Source organism: Heterodontus francisci, chromosome 2 (assembly GCF_036365525.1).
Source record: "Heterodontus francisci isolate sHetFra1 chromosome 2, sHetFra1.hap1, whole genome shotgun sequence".
Classification (NCBI taxonomy): Eukaryota; Metazoa; Chordata; class Chondrichthyes; order Heterodontiformes; family Heterodontidae; genus Heterodontus; species Heterodontus francisci.
In genome coordinates this window covers 166,587,677-166,608,561 of record NC_090372.1, presented here as the reverse complement: position 1 = coordinate 166,608,561, position 20,885 = coordinate 166,587,677, and the positions used below count along the sequence as shown (strand labels likewise).

At 44.1% G+C, this 20,885-nt stretch overlaps 1 protein-coding gene across 1 annotated transcript in view; it reads right to left on the bottom strand.

Moving 5' to 3' along the window:
• Nucleotides 1-20,885, bottom strand: part of LOC137348185 (plexin domain-containing protein 2-like) — a 455,424-nt gene that overhangs the window by 310,521 nt on the left and 124,018 nt on the right. The gene's annotated exons all lie outside the window — the stretch shown is intronic.

The window sequence follows — 20,885 nt, the reverse complement described above, 5'->3', positions numbered from 1 at the left end:
AATGACAAAGCTGATCCAATCATTAAAGAATTTGTTTCAACTTGTCAGTGATAACATTCTGGGAGGTTTGGGGGAGGGGGGGTTAGGTGGGGTGGGGGGTGGGGGGGGGGGGGTGTGGAGAAGATGATTTGATGCAATTCATACAGGATTCCATCTAATTCATTGTACCTACACCTCCTGAAATGCTGCTGCCAGAGAGGATCATCTTTCTCACTACTACAGATAATGCAAATTTCCAATTAGGCTTTCTACACATTCATCATTTTCATAAGACACTTTCATTAAACATGTAGGAAATTACAACACCTGCTGCATCAGATATCAATATGCAATTAACAGGACACTAAGATCACTTCACTAGTTGCTGCAATAGACCTCTGCGGTATAGTGTTCCATCAAAAAAACATTCTTTAGGAAATTAGACAGTGTCAGCAATGATCATGCTTTGCAGTCCCTTTGTATAATGTCAAAGATCTCAGAATTAAATTTCCTGCTATCTTAGACAGGATAACTCATGCTGGAACTTCATAGTGTGCAACGTCTAGTTTTTAAATCATGATGCTCCATCAAGTCAGGACTTTAATGATCTCTGAAAAGTCTGAAATTCAGTACTAGCAGCAGACCTAGCTCAAAACTTCAAAAAAGATGAATTTTCATTTGTTCTATTAAATCAGATGTTTAGAATCATGTTTCTTTAATACAGATTAAAGTCTCTTTTCAGTTTTTACAAAAGCAATAGCTGCTCCACCTTCTGTACTCACACCGTAACTATTTCTACTAGTACACTGATGCCATGAAATGTGACCATAGACAGTAACACTGTTCCAGGTCTTGCTGTTTAAAAGTAGTTCCACGGAGCTACTTGCAGAACTTGCAGTTTCTTCCACAAGTTCATTTCTCTGCCAAGTTCTTACAGTTGTCGGTTGTTTCTGAAAGCTATGTCATTTAGGGACCTTACAAACTTACTTTTCCTCCCCAAAATGATGGTTATTTTTGCAGCATGTTTTGCTCTGACCTTTTCTCTATTACAGTTTCATATTGCCACATTGAATACAATGAGCATCAGTCACAGTCAATGAACAATGATGCTCATGTACCATGACATTTATGAACAAAACAGTATGAAGTTTTTTGACAATTATTTTAATAAGCTCAAAACTAGCTGATTAATGGAAATAAAATGTAATTCTCACTTGAACCTTTTAATAATCAATTTTTCCTATTATGCATCATACTTTATCTTCTATTATTAATTATTCATGTAAGAGTAATCCAAAACCTCCCTCCTGAGTCTCCTTTTGTAACTTTCCTGCACTGCTCAATTTTAGCTGCAATAAATACGCATTAGTGGGAACATTCTGTGGCACATAATTCTGTGTCACTTTTACATAAACGTAAGAGCTTCTTTTATCAGGAAGTTATGACTTCCAAACTTATAATGTAATCTGAATTCCCCATGGCTGTTGGAAATATGTGGACACTCTTATTCAGCTAATTACACTAATGTTTACAGGAATAATTCTACACTTAGCAAAACAGTATAATTTCTAACTCTTAGAAATATGCACCACTGTCGGCATCCTTCTATCTATGCGAGATGATGGACATCCAAATCCATAGGTGATGGGATAGTTTCAAATGGTGCACATTTGCTGATGGCTGAAAAGACCAGAGAGGCGCAGGTTGGGCCACAAGTGCTGCAAATGAGGCAATTATCAGGTGTCACCGTGGGATGCTGTTTTTGACATCAGCGCCCATCGTTGAGCTGTTGTAGCTATTAATCGACATGTCACCATTTCCCTCTGTTGTTGGCTCATTTTTCCCACATGTGAAAACTGATGTTTAGGGCCTTTATGCCACACTTGCAAGCATCCTTGAAATGGAGCATTGGGCATCCTATTGGTCTTCTGGCTCCAGCCACCTCCCCGTACAGAATATCCTTGGGAATGCATCCTTCTTCCATCTTGTGGACATGACCAAGGCAGCGAAGTCACCTCTGCTTAAGTGCTAGCATACTTGGGAGATTTGCCTTTGAGAGGACTGTCGCATTCCTGATTTTGTCCTTCCACGAGATGAGAATGTGCCGTAGACATTGAAGATGAAATCTATTGAGCTTCCTTTCTTGATAACTGTAAGTCATCCATGTTTCACAGCCATACAAGGTGCTGAGAACACAGGCCTATATCTTGGTCCCAAGGGTCAGCTTGTTGTTTTTTCATGCATGTTTTGAGTCAGCCAAAGGTGTTGGCAGCTTTCCTATGCATGTGTCAAGTTCTGCATCAAGAGTCAGATTATCTGTCACCGTGGACCCAAGGTAGCAGACGTTGCTAACCTCTTCAAGCAGAGTGTTGTTTAGTGTGGTGAGGGCAGACATATGACACCCTGTCATATAACCACTGTTTTCTTGACGCTTATAGTAAGGGCGCACACGTCACAGGCATTTGAGAGACAATCCATGAGTCTTTGTAACTCAGATTGCATGTGGGTGACTAATGTGGCATCATCAGCGTAGCTGAGTTCTCTGATCAAAGAGGTGCTGTATTTTGGTCTTCGCCTTCTGGACAGACTGTAGAACTTGCCATCTGACCTAATATGCCTTCTGTCTATTCTTCCATATCAGCAGTGAATGCAAAGATCAGCAGCATGGAAAAGAAAATATCAAACTGTACATGTTGTCATGAAAGGAATGGATGAGACTAAGGAGTTTGGGTGGACAGCCAATTTTCTCAAAAATCATAGAGTCCTGATGGTGTCAACTGCTTTCATGAGATCTACAAAAGCAAAGTAGAGGGGTGTGTCTTGTTCCCTACAGTTCTCTTGTAGCTGGTGTATAGAGAAGATAATGTCCATTATAGATCTGCCAGCGTGGAAACCACAGAGTTTCTGGATACACTCGATCTGCAAGCATGACACTAACAAAGGTCTTCCCAGTGATGCTGAGGAGTGAGATGCCCCTGTTGTTGTTGCACTCTCCTCTGTCGCCTTTGTTTTTTTAAAAATATATAACATGATTTTGCATCACAGATGTCCTGTGGAATGAATCCTGTCCTCCAACAGAGGAGGAGGAGGCGGTCACGAAGGTGTGGCAGTAGATGGGACTTTACGTGCTTAAGCAGTTCGGCTGGAATTCCATTCTTGCCAGCTGCCATTCTGCTTGCTAAGGAATCAATGGCCTTTTCAAGTTCTGTGTCTGACTCATCCATGACAGAAAGCTGTAGAAGAGTGTCAAATGCAGACAGGGAAACGTCCGTCTCACAGGAGTACAGCTCACAGTGGTGTTCAGCCATCGGGACATCTGTTTGCTTCTGTCAGAAAGCACTTCGTCTGCTGATTTCAAAGGAGCAATTTTGGTAATGGTAAGACCACCGCCCCCTTGATCTCATCATTCATAGAACGTAGATTTCCATTGTTACAGGCAGTTTGCATTTCTTGACATAGGTTAATCCAGTGTTTTTCATGTAGTGTCTCCCTGTCTTTTGCATGATTGCCTTTCCTACTTTAAAGTCATGCAGTGTTCAGGCTGTTGAGTTTATGTCGTGCGTCAAGTAGGCTTTGCTTTTTGCTTCAATGACAGATATCATCTCTGCTGAGTAGGTCTTAAGCCAGTCTTTGTTGCGGATTCCGCATTTTGCAAATGTTGCTGCTGCTGTGTCATAGATGATTGAACTCAAAGACTACCAACCTTCATCAATATCAACATTGGTATTCCTGGTAAGCCTTTAGCAGGTAGTTATCGAAGGATAAACTGAATAATAGCGAAGGATAGACCAAATAATTACAGGCAATCAGTCTATCCTCAGTAGTGGGCAAATTATTGGAATCTATTTTGACAAACAGGATAAACTGTCACTTAAAATGGCACAGGTTAATCAAGGATAGTCAGCATGGATTTGTTAAGGGAAGATCTTGTTTGACCAACTTGATAACATTTTTTGAAGTAACAAGGAAGATAGATGAGGGTAGTGTAGTTGATGTGGTCTACATGGATTTTAGCAAGGCTTTTGGCAAGGTCCCACATGGCAAACTAGTTAAAAAAAATAAAATCCCATGTGATCCAGGGAAATGCAGCAAGGTGGATACAAAATTGGTTCAGTGGCAGGAAACTAAGGGTAATTGTTGACGGCTGTTTTAGCGACTGGAGGGCTGTTTCCAGTGGCGTTCCGCAGGGCTCAGGACTGGGTCCCCTGTTTTTTGTGGTATATATTAACAATTTGGACATAAATGTAGGGGGCTATAACTCTATGATCAAGAAGTTTGCAGATGACACAAAGATTAGCCATGTAGTAGATAGCTGCAGGAAGATATTGATGGCCGAGTCAGATGGGCAGAAAAGTGGCAAATGGAATTCAACTTGGGGAAGTTTGAGGTGATGCATTTGGGGAGGTCAAACAAGGCAAAGGAATACACGACTAATGGGAAAATACTGAAGTGTAGAGGAAGTGAGGGACCTTGGAGTGAATGTCCACAGATCCCCTGAAGGTAGCAGGACAGGTCAATAAGATGGTTAAGAAAGCATATGGAATCCTTTCCTTTATTAGCTGAGGTATAGAATACAAGAGCAGGGAGGTTATGCTGGAACTGTATAAATCATTACTTAGACAACAAATTGAGTACTGTGTGCAGTTCGGGTCACCTCATTATAGAAGGAGGTACAGGGGAGATTTACAAGGATGTTGCCAGAACTGGAAAAATGCAGTTATGAGGAAAAATTGGATAGGTTGGGGTTATTCTCCTTGGAACAAAGGCGGCTGAGGGGAGATCTGATTGAAATGTACAAAATTTTGAGGGGCCTGGATAGAGTGGAGGTGAAGGGCCTATTTACCTTGGCAGACAGGTCAGTGACGAGGGGACATAGATTTGTAATTGGTAGAAAGATTAGAGGGGAGATGAGGAAACAGCCTTTTCACCCAGACGGTGGCGGGGGTCTGGAACTCACTGCCTGAAGGGTTGGTTGAGGCAGAGACCCTCAACTCATTCAAATGGAGATTGGATATGCACTTCAAGTGTCATAATCTGCAGGGCTACAGACCAAATGCTGGAAGGTGGGATTAGAATAATAGGTGGTTCATTTCTTGGCTGACACAGACACGATGGGCCAAGTGGCCTCTTTCTGTGCCTTAAACTTTCTATGATTCGATGATAATTGCTTGAGCGCTAATGCAAACTGCTGGTATTTCTCATCGTTTCTTGTACCAGGGTTGATGATGTGTGGCGGGCCAGCATGTTTGGAGCTGTGAAACTTTTGAGGTTGCACCTTCACTCTGCTGCTCACAAGACAGTGGTCAGTGTGGCAGTCTGCACCATGGTAGGTGCGGGTATGGAAAGCGCTGGACAGATCACGTTCACGGGTGATGTATCAGGTTGGTGCCAATGGCCAGATCTTAGATGACAACATGGTACTTTAAAATAAACAACAACATTCCATTTGCCTTCCTAATCACTTGCTGTATCTGTATAGCAACCTTTTGTGATTTATGTATCAGGACAGCCAGATCCCTCAGTATCTCAGAGTTCTACGATCTCTCTCCATTTAAATAATATACTGCTTCACTATTCTCCCTGCCAAAGTAGAAAACTTCACATTTTCACACATTATACTCCATTTGCCCAAACGTTTGCCCACTCACTTTATCTATATCCCTTTGCAGACTCATGTCCTCTTCACAACATGCTTTCCTACCTATTTTTGTGTCATGAGCAAATTTAGCAATCACACAGTCGGTCCCTTCATCCAAGTCATTGATATAAATTGTAAATAGTTGAAGCCCCAGTGCTGATCCTTGTAGCACTCCACTAGTTACAACTTGCCAACCCGAAAAAGACCCACTCTGCTTCCTGTTAGCCAACCAGTCCTTTATCCATGCTAATATGTCACTGCCTACACCATGCGCTCTTATATTGCTTAGTAACCTTCTCAAATGCCTTCTGGGAATCAAAGTGCACCACATCCACAGGTTCCCCTTTATCCATGTTGTTTGTTACTTCCTCAAAGAACTCCAATAAATTAGTCAAACATGATTTCCGTTTCATAAAACCATGTTGACTCTGCCTGATTACATTGAGATTTTCTAAGTGCCCCACGATAACCTCCTTAATAATAGATTCCAGCATTTTCCCGATGACAGATATTAAGCTAACTGGCCTGTAGCTTTGTGCTTTCTTGAATAGAGGAGTCACATTCGCTATTTTCCAATCAGATTTCAATCCCTTCCCAGAATCTAGGGAATTTTGGAAAATTAAAGCCAATGCATCTACTATCTCATCAGCCACTTCTGTAAAGACCTTAGGAAGAAGTCCATCAGGATCTAGGAAATTGGTCAGCTTTCAGTTCGAATAATTTTAAGTTCCTCCCTCCCTTTCACCTCCTGATTCACAATTATGTCTGGGATGTTATTTGTATCCTCTACAGTGAAGACTGATGCAAAATATCTGTTCAATTTATCTGCAATCTCCTTATTTTCCATTATTAATTCCCCAGACTCTCTCTCTACAGGACCAACGCTCACTTTACGTACTCTTTTCCTTTTTAAATACTCTCAGAAACTCTTAGTATCTATTTTTATATTTCTAGCTAGCTTTCTCTCATACTCTAACTTCTCCCTCCTTATTAACCTTTTATCCACTCTTTGCTGTTCATATTGACAGTGGTCTTTTGCGATCTTGCCATGACAATAAATGGTGTAGTTAGCCTCGTGCATAAAACCTGTGGCAGCTAATCTGGTCTCCTGTAGAAAAGCAATGTCAACATCAAACTTGTGTAGCCTATGGTCAATTAGCTCCGCTTTGCACATACTCACTACAGAACATGGGTCATGACAGGACACATAGCCCTGACGTTCCAGCTTCCAAACTGGAAAATTTCTCCTTTTTGTTTGTTGGGCACTCACTTTACATCCACTTTTTGAGATAAAAATCCCTTATCCTCCTGCACCTAGAGAGAAAGGCAGATGTTGGTGGTTCAGTACCTTACTGGCCACAGGCTGCCAAACTTTAGGCGGGCAGTAACTGACCAATAGAATTTGATGATATATGCTATCAAAGACAACCCATGGCACCCTTGCTCTATGGCAGTTGAGTGGACTTACAACCCATAAACTGCAACCTCCCATGTTTTTTTTTAGAGATACAGCACTGAAACAGGCCCTTCGGCCCACCGAGTCTGTGCCGACCAACAACCACCCATTTATACTAACCCTACAGTAATCCCATATTCCCTATCACCTACCTACACTAGAGGCAATTTACAACAGCCAACTTACCTATCACCGGCAAGTCTTTGGATGTGGGAGGAAACCGGAGCACCCGGCGAAAACCCACGCAGACACAGGGAGAACTTGCAAACTCCGCACAGGCAGTACCCAGAATCGAACCCAGGTCCCTGGAGCTGTGAGGCTGCGGTGCTAACCACTGCGCCACTGTGCCGCCCACTGCGTTTCGTCACTGGTGAGAGTTAGGATGAAGTGACCTATCCATTGGTTTGCTGCATAGTCCAGGCATGTTTTTAGAAGGTTCAGACTTGCCTAGCATCTAAACTATCCCACCCACCATCCTCCCCCCCACGCCCCCGACTTCATAGACGAATATCCAGAGGAAAGACGAAAATCTGTGTGTTTGGGGCCCATTCAGTTACAGGAGTCGCCACAAGGTGCTTGCGTGAAGGGATCACCAACTGCCTTATGGGATTGCACTTCTGATTTCTTATCGGGTTTACTCCATTAGTCTCTAACTCTTCCAATGTTGCTGTTAAAGGCAGTGTCCAGCAGGGTCCCCACCACCGCCTTATTGTTCTGCAGGTTCAGCTGGCTCTTGATGCGGTTTCAGTGATGTATCTCATCACCCAGGTGGCCTGGGCCAGGCCAGAGCCCCTCCCATGGTGGCTTCCCCATCACCCCGTGATAACTGGCTTCATAGGAATGGTATCCCTTTGCCTCCTGCCTACCGTCTCTCGCTAGATATACCTCACAGGTACCTTTCAATGTACAAAAGTCCTTTCAAAAATACCTAAAGCTAACTTCCATCGCTTGTTCCCCAGAGACAGCTCAGGTACCACTTCCAGATTCAGCTTTGGCTAGGCTCTAGGCGAGGAGAAGGGTGGATCCATGCTCAAGGTCTGCGCCAGGCCCATGTGTCCTGATGGAGGAGCCAGCTGCCACTCTGCCCTGGGTAAAGGGACCCGGGGGCCGCTGTGTCCTCAGTACAGTAAATATGGAACAAAAGTATCAGTGAAATTCACATATCAGGCTTATCTCGAACAATGTGCGAGGAAACCATGGGCTGAATTTTACCAGCCCTCTGGAGATGGGCTTGAAGGCAGGAAGGCATGTTACATGGAGTTGGAAGACGTCGGGAGGGAAGTCTGACCAGAGGCGGGTGGCCAATTAACTGTCCTATTAACAGCCATTTTACCATGATGCCAAGATTTTACTGGTGTCGGCACAGCCCCCCACCAGGTGGGGAGGCCGCCAGGTAAACTGCGACAGCCTCTCAGCCGGTTCCCGGGGGTTAGGCCTTCCTTTCTGGCCGCTCCATGCCCCAAAGAGGGGGACCACAGCAATAATGGCCTCCTCTGAGGCTCTGACACCACCACCGGATGGTTGACCCTTTCGACTGCCGGGTACTGCCTACCTGGCCCCGGCACATGAAAAAAATTCTTACCTGCCCTTTGAGGGCGCCTTCTTCTTCTCCTAGCAGCCTCAGCAGTGGCCTCCTCTATCTGTGGCGTTGCTAAGACTGCTGAGCTGCTGGCTCTCCGATTGGCCAGGCAGCTCCGAGTAGTGGGCCACCATCCTCAATTGCATGGCAGTCCCAGTAGTGGCCTCTTAAATGGCCACCGCCAGTAAAATCGCCCCCACAGTCCTGCCATCCATACACGTGGGCTCGGGTCCTGCTTTCAGTCCCAGCAGCTGGACTTCCTATCTTGCGATAAAATTCAGCCCCATGTTTCACCAAGAAAGGCACAGATGAATTGGATTATCTTCTGGAATCAGAAATGCAACCAAGGAACATCAAGCTGAAATTATTGAAAGTTGCAATGATATTCATCCATTTTGTTTTGTTATAGCTGTTTCCAGGTATTGGTGGGTGTTTTGGCAAGGTGCAATCAGTTTGTGGTTCATCACTGTATTACACAAATCACGAGTGCCTTACTTCAATGCACTGGCAAATAAATGAAGATAAGCACTGGCAGGGAGCAGCTGGACAGCCTGATAGGGCTTTTGTGGCAATTATAACTATTTGGCCATTCAAGCAAACTGTTCAATACCCCATCACCTTCATTCACACAAAGGGATGCTGCTTCATGATCAGAATGGTGTGTCACTCTACAGGTAGAAGCTTTCAGACCTGCTTGCAATTCAGCTGGCTGTTTACCTCAGAATTTGACAGAGTCAAATAATTCTGTCAGTGAACCACAGACAGTCTCCCAGATCTGGCTGCAGGCATCTGCTTGCTTTCAGGAGATTCTATGTCACTTAGTTGGTGTAAGCAAAGGACTGGCTTCAGGCTATATACCCTTGTCAAAACCAAGTCCTCCCATCAAACACTGCTCGTTCAAGCTTACACATTGCATATAGTATCTGAATCCCTCATTCTGGAGTCTGCCTCCAAGCACGTTGAAGCAAGTTGTTAACTCATCACAAGATGTGGACCTCAACACCAACAGTAGGAGCATTCCAACAAGATGCTTCAACTGTGCATGGTTGAGGTGGCTCCTCCCGATGCTACTGATGGTAATTGTGCAGAGCAGAGACTCTTGCTTCACAATGCCCAAATTGCACAGTAGAATTTGCAGTATGGGTCAGTAAGGGAGCAAGTTAATGCTGCACCTGGTTGTGCTTACAATGTATCCTCAGTTTCATAGCTATCCCTGAGAGGTTAGAAATGACTTAGAAGGGCCCTTTAGCATGCTGTGGCCTCTGCTCAGCAACAGCCAACCCTTCTTCAGCCTCCAATTCTGTTTCTTCCACACCCGTGTAAGGCGATTCACTCTAATCCCTAGTCTTTTGGCTAGACCTGCTTCAAATGGTGATAATGCTGACTGCAATGGTAAGGCTTGATGGTTGGAGAGAGGGCAAGGCTTCCTACTTCCTGACTGGGGGCACAGCTGGAAAGAAAACAAGTTAGGCATGCTCATACTGTTTCGACAGTGCATAGATCTACTTCACGACAAAACACAGTGTTTTACAGCTTCAGATGGACATTTGAGGAGAAAGTGTATATGATTACAAATAAACAAACCTGAAGTGTCTTCCTTTCCTCCAGCTTGCCCTTTACCCAAGCCACGTACAGCTTCTCAGCTAATGATCTCTGCATGGCTACTTGGTTGATAACATCCTCCTACCACATAGCTTGCCTGAATAGAAAATAGTGACTTACAGAAAGCTTGTGGAACTGTTTAAGATTGTATTATAATGGTCAGATATATGCGTGAATAACAATAATCGGTTTTGTCATTCATCTTGAGTGATCCTGCTGTGCCAGTTCTCAATTATGATCATTACTTCCCTTGGTATTATAATTGCAGCAGGCTACATTACAATATTCAACAACACTCTATTGACATTTTTAACTTATTTGCTTGGTTTCAGTAGTTAACTACATATATGGCAGATTCCATTTAATCATGCTCATTGTCATTCTGCCATTACTATTTTCCAGCTCTTACATCATCTTTTAGATATCCACCTAACATCTCCTGCTACTTGGCCCTTCATTTGCCTTCTTGCATTCTCACCACCTGGTTCATGTTCTGGGTATTTTTGACTTGTTCCTGCACTCTGCATCCTGTTAAGGTACTCGCATGCCTGAGATAGTGTGTGAGTAGTGCATCCATTTACGTCCTCAATACTCCTGAGCAGTCGTCTTCTCTTCCTTCTACTCCAGTGCAGTATACCCAGCAATGTTGACTACACCCACGCTCTCAAGCAGAAAACTCCTCTATTTTTCCTGTCACTGCTCGATGAATTTTTTGAAATCTTCTCCTTGATTAAATTCTCTAACACAAGGTCTGACCTGAATAAATGACTCACTTCAAAACTGCTGAATGCTACATCAGTTCATCATTGCTGACCTTAAATGAAAATGTGCTATCATCAAATTTCAATAATGTTCACTAATCTATTTCTAGAGGGCCAGAATCTTCAAATCAGCACCAAACATGAATAATAGTCCATTAATAACTTGCTAACATTACACAACTTATGTCCATTTTTCTACTAAAATTTAGCAGAGACAGGGAGATATAACTGATTACAGTTTCCACTGAAATCAGTTTGGGCCATTACCTTAAGTGGCAGTTCTCACATCTGTCAGTGTGTAGATACCAGAATCACTCAGTTGGTAGCACTCTACAATCGGAATTAGAATATTGCAGACTGAAGCCCCATGGCAGGAAGTGCTGAGGGTAATTTTGACTCAAAAATCAGAAGACATGCAGAATAATGAGCAGCAGATTTGATATCACCTATTTAAGCAAAAGTACCCTGTCTTTTAAATGAGACATTAACCTGAGGCCTTAATTAGATGAAAAGATCTCTCAGCACTATTTGAAAAAGAGTAAATCACTCTCCCAGTGTCTTGACCAACGTATTTATCAAAAGCAATCAAGTGGTCATTCATCTCATTGCTCTTTGTGGAATCCTGTGAATACAAAATAACTGTCACATTAGCCTACGTAACGACAATCAGTGCACTTCAAAATAATTCATTCTTTTAGATGTCTGAGATGCACAATTTGATGCTTAAGCCAACTGGTGTTGCCGGTGATTATACACACAGTTTGCTGAAATACTATACGGCACCTATTATATACACTATAAACAAAAATTAAGGCAGACACTCCAGTGCAGTACTGAGGCAAAGCTGCACTGTCGGAGGTGCCATCTTTTGGATGAAACATTAAACCAAGGCCCCATCTACCTGCTCAGATGGATGTAAAAGATTGCATGGCACTATTTTGAAGAGGAGCAGGGGAGTTAGCCCCAGTGTCCTGTCCCTCAATGACGATTACAACAACAGATTATCTGGGCATTATCATATTCCTACTTGTGGGAACTTGCTGTGTGCAAATTGGTTGCCACATTTCCTACTTTACAGTCCTTTAATAGAACATATGATTTTGAAATAACATACTACGACATGGGGAAGCAATACTCCCATGTTCCCACCTGACATTTTATGCATTACAATTTCCTGATCTTAGCTAAGCCACCGAGAAGACATCAAAGACATTGGTCTAGATTGTGCAGTCAGGGATGAATGAGCAGCACTCTCCAGTCACTATGCTGACATCTGACTATGCGGAGTCTTTTCATCGGCTTTTAAACAGATGCTGCCATCGGGCGTCTGATCCAGTGTAACGCATTGTACAGAGAATTGGTGGTGCACGTGGGTGTGTGTGTGTGTGTGTGGGTGTGTGTGTGTGTGGGTGTGTTTGTCGGCAGGGCAAGTAACAGTGATGTTCTTCAACCAATCCAATTGAAGAATTCTCATTGAGACATGCAGGGCTGAATTTTATCAGTGCGCCGGTCGGCGGCCTTCCGACACGGAAGTGCCACCGCCAAGCCCCCATGATATTACGCAAAGAACTCATTAAAATGGAGGGGGAAAAGCGGTCACCCCCGATGATGTAGAGTAGGCGGCCGCCATGTCCACTGCAACAGCGTCCGGCACCACCGCACAGGCGCCGGTGCCATTTTTAAAGGGCTTCAAGCCCTTTATGAGAGATTTGAATCTTTAAAAGGACATGACATTTTAAATTTTTTAATTAAAAATCAAAAGCAGGAGGCCCTTTCCCAACTCCACCAATGGTTGTTTTTTATGCCAATCTGACAGATATTAATTTTATTCCCACCCTGAACTTCCCCCTTCCCCCCACCCCCACACCTTGGCACTTTTGCCCTTCAACCCATTCCCACCATCCCCACAGCCAATAAAAAGTGGTTTCCCCGCTCCCCCCCACAACCCTGATAATTTTAGTCCCCCTCCCCCCCCCCCCACACCAGTTTTTCACCTCGGAACTCCTGTCGGTGGCGGCAAGTAAAGTCATTTGCATGTTAATGTTTCTAATTTCCATATTTTAAAGAGGGCCCTGCTGCCAAGCGGTAGGGTGGGCGCACTGAGGCCTCGCCGCTGGCGGAATAATGCGGAGGGGCCTTCTTGACATCGGGGGTCAAGGTGGGCCTCGCCCTGCAGAGTTTTACAGGCCCCCCCTGCCACAACCCCCGAATTCGAGGGGCTGGTAAAATTCAGCCCGCAGGGTCGAAACCAGGAAGTATAAATCAGGAATTAAAAATTGGATTCAAATCATGTACATAAAGATTTAAATCAGGTACAGAAAGTGAAATACAGATTGGAAAAAAAAGTTGGTGAAAAACTGAGCAGGTCTGGCAGCATCTGTGGAGAGAGAAACAGAATTGATGGGCTGAATTTTGCCCTCGTCGGACGGGAGCTGTCCACCAACTGAAAAGTCGGTGGCAAACCCGCTTCCGCCTGGCCTGGGGATCCAGACCGCATTTTACGGTCCCCGGGCCTTTAATTGGTCTGAGACAGGGCTTCCAGCTCATTGAGGCAGGAAGTCTTGCCTAATGGGACTGCTGGCCAATCAGTGGGCCAGCAGCTCTCTGTCCCACCAGCTCCACCAGGAATGGTGGCCACTGCTGGGACTGCAACCCAACTGAAGACAGAAGATAACGGGGAGCCCCGCAGAACAGGTAAGATTTTGGGGCCTAGCCGGGGGTAATCGGTCAGGCCCCAGTGAGGCAAGGATGGTCAACTGGGGGGACGGGTGGCATGTTAGGCATTGGAGGCGGTTGGGGTGGTTGGGATGGTTGGGGCACCCCGCTCCCCCCACCAAGGCCGTCAGAAAGCCACCTACTTTTAACAGGCAGCTTCTCTCTGGCCTGGGCCGCCCGCCAGACAAGGGTAAAATCCCCGTGGTGGTGGGCGAAGGCCCTTAAGTGGCTGTTAACTGGCCACTTAAGGGCCTTAAGTGGCCTGGGGCAGAAGGGCTGCTTTTCGCCAGCGCCGCCCTGCGTAAAGTGGTGGCGGAGGAAGGAGATGGTCGGTAAGGATCCCCCGAGCCTCCCGCTCCATTTTACGCACTCCCCCCCCACCCCACCATCCCGCTCTTTGAGGGGTGGGGAGAGCATAAAATTCCAGCCAATTTTTCAGGTCGATGACCTTTCATCAGCATTGAGAGAGAGAGAGAGAGAAAAGGACATTAAAACTTTTTTAAAAATTCAGAGGGAATGCAATACCACACTTGTAAAATTAAATTTTTAGTACCAGAGGAGTTGTTTGGGAGTAATTATCACTTATTACGCTGTTAAAAATTCACTTGTAACTGAATGCCCCAGCCCCAACGGCTTCTGCTGTTTTTAGTGGGTAATTACTGCAACTTCACACCCTTACATTGATTTCAATGCCAAGCCTATCAGCAAGGCAATGGTGTGGCACAGCTTGTGGAGGAGCAAGGTAACTCAGACTGCAATGTCCAGATTTCCGTGTTTAACTGTGCATGTGCACACTCCCAAATGTGCTATCTGATTTACTGCAGAATGACACTGAGCACCATTCGTCTCACCATTATTCTCAATGGTTTCACCCTCTTGCTTATCAAGAATCTACCTACTTCTGCTTTAAAAATATTCAAAGACTCTTCTTCCACCGCCTTTTCAAGAAGAGCGAGTTCCAAAGACTCACGACCTTCAGAGAAACAATTTCTGCTCATCTCGGTCTTAAATGGGCAATCCCTAATTTTTAAACAGTGACCCCTTGTTCCAGATTCTCCCACAAGGGGAAACATCCTTTCCACATCCACCCTATCACGACCCCTCAGGATCTTGATTATTTCAATCCGTGTTTAATCGCAAATGTGTGACGCCAGAAGTTGCTGACAGTTTTGTAGAGTAACGATGGGGAACACCGATGGGGAACGATGGGGAACAGTTGTGCAGTCATTACAACAGCAAAATCCAGGCCATTGTATTCATATAATACCTTTTATGACTCAAGAATGGGGAGAAACAGGGAAAAGGGTACTGAATTAGACCATCAGCCATATTTTGTTTGAATGGCAGAGCAGGCCCGAAGGGCCAAATGGCCTACTCCAGCTCCTATTTTCTATGTTTCCAAAGAGTTTCATAACCAAACCATTAAGTACTTCTCGACTGCAGTCATTTTTGTAATGCAAGAAAATGTGGCAGCCAAAGGTCCTCAAAACAGCAATGAGAAAATAACCAATTAATCGGTTTTTAGTGATATTCACTGAGGGCTAAATACTGGCCAGGATACCAGGAGAAACTCCCTGCTCTTCTTTGAAAAAGGCCATCCTATCCTTTATGTGCACTTTGGAGCCTAAGCTTATCACCTAACTTAGAGGCAAGTACTGCCACTGAGCCAAGTCAGACACTGATAACTAATGCCCTGTCTTTTTATTGTCATACTTTGTTGATTGGTTCAAAGTAAAACAGCAGCAAATTCAAACTGAAGAAGTAGGGAACAAAAACAATAAAATCAGCTACAAAACTACCAATAAGAAGCTACTGATGATTATTTTAAAAAATCCTGATAGTCCAGTTAGGAGAACCACCAGCCATTGAGTCTTAACAGCACAGAGGCCATTCGGCCCATTGAGTCCATGCCAGCTTTCTGTAGAGCAATCCATCCAATCAGTCCTACTCCCCAGTAATAAAATTCAAAACAAATAACCCGACAGGCTTAAAGGAAACATTTTCTTCAGTTGGTCTGGCAAATTGCTACTGATGTGTTCCAGGAAATTATGCTCAATTGAATGTTTCAAATCAATCAAAAAAAAGAGAGTAAGCCACGCCAAATCACTTGTGCAACTCCTTGTGGCTGATTCCACAGTAGATTTGGCAGAGGACCAGGGTCCAGTTGTCAGCCCTTTCTTTTTGTTGGTGCAATTATAATGGTACGATGAAAGGAAAAAAATCTATGCAATTATTCTGTAGATTCATAGTACAGCACTGTATTATTGATGCCATTGTCCCTCACTGTTAACTTCCTATAATACCACAAGCCCAAGTTCATACTGTTTGTGATTTCCCCATTAATACAAGCACTTTACACATTACCCAAGCCATTCCTAATTGTGTTAAGGAGGGTCCATGACAGCACAGATGTAAAAATCATATCATGGACCCTACTTAACCCCAATGATCTCCTAAGGAAAGGTTCCTTGAAGTTTCTCAATCCAAGGTTATATCAAGCAAATTTTCCAGTTTCACATCCTACAGTATACATCAGCTAGCTCTCTTGATGTGACTTTTCTATATGCCCATCAACTCTGGAACCAGCATCTAATTATCTCTGTTGCAATTATCCTTATAATCTTTAATTCAATTCCTGATCTTATATGCACCCAGCTCTTTTTATTCTAAAAAAGGCTCATCAACACAGAATTTACATCCTTACAAGGCACCTAGTCCACTAATCATCACTCTGCGAAGGGAATATCAATTTAATTTTGTTTTGGGGTTTATTCATTTCTGGTCATGTTCTTTAATTTTGCTCTTGTCTCTAAATTGGAAGGTTGTGGGTTTCAGTTTTTCTATTTAACGGTGATTCAGTGCAGGTTTTCAGATGAAACATTAAAATGAGGCCCCATCTGCTTATTTAGATGTACATAAAAAGATCCCACGGCACTGTTTGTAGAAAGGCAGAGAGTTCTGCGGATGTCATGGCCAATCATTTCCTGCTAATCAACCACCAAAACATAAATGGGTCATTCATCTCAATGCTACTTGTGAGATCATGTATGCAAAATGCATTTACCAACATATCTGTGGTTATTACATTTAAAAGTAATTGACTCTGAAATACAGTAACTATTTCTCTCAATATTTTGTTAAGTCTGAATGCCATCTCTGTTCAATATACATTTCTCTAATGAAGTGTATTGCACATTCAGTATGTTCTCCAATCAACCTTGCAGAGAGGATACATGACACTATAATGATGAAATGTTTGTTTTTCGTTAAGTCCCTTATTACAGTTTCCCTGAACAAATATCTCTACATGGTACAATAACTTTGCTCAATATTATTGTTCTTTTCAGTTGCTGAAAATGTTAACTACAAAGGAGGTGGATTGTTTCACTTTGACATTAACTTCAATAATTCACTTTTATAAGTAAAATAAATGCCTGTTGATATGATATGACAATTTATGCAAAGTTGTCATAAAATATTTGAGATGTTTGTAAAAATGTCATGGTATTCCTGTGAACGATGTGTTGCACTGTTCAAAATAATGTTATCTTAAGCAGTTCACTTTGCAACTTCTCAAAAAAACACTGCTACTATGAAAACAATAACACTGCAGTATATGTCACAAATCAGGATTTACAGATTGATGAGTTCTGATTACAGTAGTGTGCTGGGTTGCAGAATCCATTCCACAGAAAGTTATTATTCCTCAATTAGTGTCAATTTGCAACCATTGAATTGTGGCCGACAGGGAACTTCTTTTATTTATTTACTGGACACGGGCAAAATTGGCGAGTCTGTGTTTATTCCTACTAGTTACCGAAGAGGGTGGCGGTGGTGGGCCTTCCTGCGTATCAGGATGATGCCAGCTACTGTAGTTATTCCCTTTGACTCCACCCACCACGGACCTCAATTTTTCTAAGAGACCCTGGGTACCATACTCAGTTGATGGCACCTTGATGCCGAAGACAGCTACTCTCCCTTGCCCTCTGGGATTCAGCACTTATATCCATGTCTGGATCAGGGCTGTAATGATCATTGCTGTGCTTGATCCTGTCCTCATCCAACTGCACACATGTACATGGCCAGCAGGGCTGATAGTAATTAGTAGTGGCTTACCTTTCCCCTCCCAAGTCAAAAGGCCCATCACCGCCCCCCAATGCCTCACTCAAAAGAGCCAACTCAGTAGAACAACAACTGAAACACTGAACAATATATTGTCTTTAATGTAGGAAAATGTCCCAAGGTGCCACACAGAAGAAGAATCGAACACGGTCTGCTCTGTACCTCCCAGTAACGCAACACACAATGCATTTAGAAAATTTTTTTTAAATGGTTGACACCAAAGAACGAAATCTTGGCAGTTTTTCAAAATAATCATCCTGTGACTACTACCAAGATGAGTTAAACCTCATCTTCCTCGACTTCTCTGCAGCTTCTGACATGGTCAGCTGTGCCCTCCACCCCCCCCCCCCCCCACCCCACTCCATCTTTCTGCATGCTGCCTCTTGGTGAGGTCATTTAAAGACAAGGGCCAGGATTTTACCCTGGCGACGGGGGTCTCGATGTCCAAAACAAGTGACGTCGAGAACCCTGCGTCACCTCTTGTGTGTGAGGCCCGCTGCATCTAGTGGAAATTAGGCACTTAAGTGTACAGTGGCAGGCCTTCCAGAGGATCAAGGACCCCGGTGACAGAAGTCCTGCCCTCGGAGAGCTGCTGGCCAATAAGAGGGTGGCAGCTCTTTAACTGAGCAGTGCCACCACAGAGACTGTGGCTGCTGCTGGTGGAGCACCTACCCGAGGCCCAGGAGCAGCGCTGGACCCAGGCCACAGGTAGGTCAGGGTAGGAGGGGACTACCAGGGTGGGGGTAACAGGGGAGGGGGTGTTGGGAGGTCAGTAGCAAGGGAAAGAAGTGGCTGTCAGCCAGCCTCCGCTTCCTGATGCCGGGTCCCTCCTTCAGGCACAAAGTGCCTTTAACGCCCCACCGGAGCTGGAAAGCAGCCAACATGTTTTTTCGTGATTTGCTTCCAGTGTAGCAACAGGGCCGCCCGCCGCTCAGCCAATTGTGGTGGCATCGTATGAGGCCCTTAATTGGCATTAATCCTACCCCAGACGTAATTTTGGCAGAGGTGGGAAGGTGGAAAGGACCCCACCCCCCCACCCACCACCATCCCTCCCGATTTTATGCTTTCCCTGCTGCGAAGGACAGCATAAAATTTTGCCATTGACACAGCTTCCATATGTTCACTTTTGACACCCATCTTTACTTCAATACCTTTATACTGTCTCAGTACTGTCAGACTGCTTGTTCACCACATGACAGGAAGGGCATGCTTGCTCTGGAGTGGGTACAGAGGAGATTTACAAGAATGGTGTCAGGGCTTGAAAATTGCAGCTATGAGGAAAGATTGGACAGGCTGGGGTTGTTTTCCTTAGGACAGAGCAGGCTGAGGGGTGACTTAATTGAGGTGGGCAAAATTATGAGGGGCCCAGATAGAGTAGATAGGAAGGACCTGTTTGCCCTATTGGTAAGGTCAATTACCAGGGGGCACAGATTTAAGGATTTTGGTAGAAGGATTAGAGGGGACAAGAGGAAAAACCTCTTTGCCCAGAGGGTGGTGGGTGTCTGGAACTCACTGCAGATATCTGATGTACTGTTGCTCGCTGAGGTTGATAGGAGAATTTCTCCTTGAATATCCTGGGCAGATATGGTCTCCTGACGAGAGCCCTTTTCCCCCTCCTCCCTCTTCCCACAGCACGTCCTGCTCTGTGTTGCCTCTGCTTATTTGTCCCTGTCATGCTGTCGTCCAAAGGGAATGCCTACGACTGCACCCATGTCTGCGAGTAAGTGGTTTATGCAGAATCACTGACATCAGGTCAACGTCCTTCAGCACATTCCACACCACTCCCTGTAGGCTTTAGCAATTTAAAAAAAACTCTGGAAGTGAAGAACTTCTGCAATCAAAGCAAGAGCCAGTAGAAATCACTTCATAACTAACTTTAAAGTAGTTGATGATCCCTTTAAGTAGGGCTGCGGGGGGAGGTCATTCCTGCTCCTGAACACGTGTTCAGCTATCTGTGTTAAAGAGATGACGTTAACTGAAACGTTGAGCTCCAAAATGGCTGTGTCAGCATGAAATCGGTGTTGCACGCTGATTGACATCACAATCTGCCTGCTTTGCATACTTCCAGCAGGGGAAAAAAATCAACAGGCACTTGGAGAGGTTTGAGTTAATTAAGGATGGCCAGCATGGATTTGTAAAAGGTAGATCATGCTGGACTAATTTAACTGAATTTTTTGAAGACGTAAGAGAGAAGGTTCATGAAAGGAATGTGGTGGGTGTTGTCTATATGGATTTTAAGAGTTTGATAAAGTTCCACATAAAAGGCTGATTAACAAAATTGAGGCTCATGGAGTAGGAAAGTCAGTGTCCAATTGGATTTTAAAAAATGGCTTAAGGACAGAAAATAGTGAGTCATAATAAATGGTTGCTTTTCAGACTGCAGGATGGTAGACGTGATGCTCCCCAAGGGTCAGTGCCAGGACCACTGCTTTTTTTTTTGCTATATATAGATGACTTGCATCTTGGACTACATAGTAGAATTTCAAAATTTGCTGATGGTACTAAACTTGGAGGAGTGACAAACAGGGAGGATGATACAAACTGCCTGCAACAGGATGTAGATAGGCTAGCAGAATGGACAGACAAGTGGCAGATGGAATTTAATACAGATAAGTGTGAGGTGATGTATTTTGGCAGAAGGAATAGTATGAGGCAACACATAATTAATGGTGGTGGAAGGCGAGACAAGCAAATGATTTCAAAAGGAAATTGGATGGGCACTTGAAGGAAATAAGCTTTCAGGGCTATGGGGGTCAAGCAGTGGAGTAGGACTGACTGGTTTGTTCCACGGAGAGCCGGCATGGATTCGATGGGCCAAATGGCATCCTTCTGTGCCATAAATGACTATGACTCTCTGTTCCCTGTGCATATGCCAACAGCTTAACCAAATTGTGTCTGTCACAGGTTGCATTAGAAATGTGTGCAAGTGCCATGGGCAACATGGCACTCCCACAATCTTCAAAGAGTGCACCTATGTGGCTGCTCTTGCAATAACTTACAATTAACTCTGTCCACCTGGAATAAGGAAGTTCA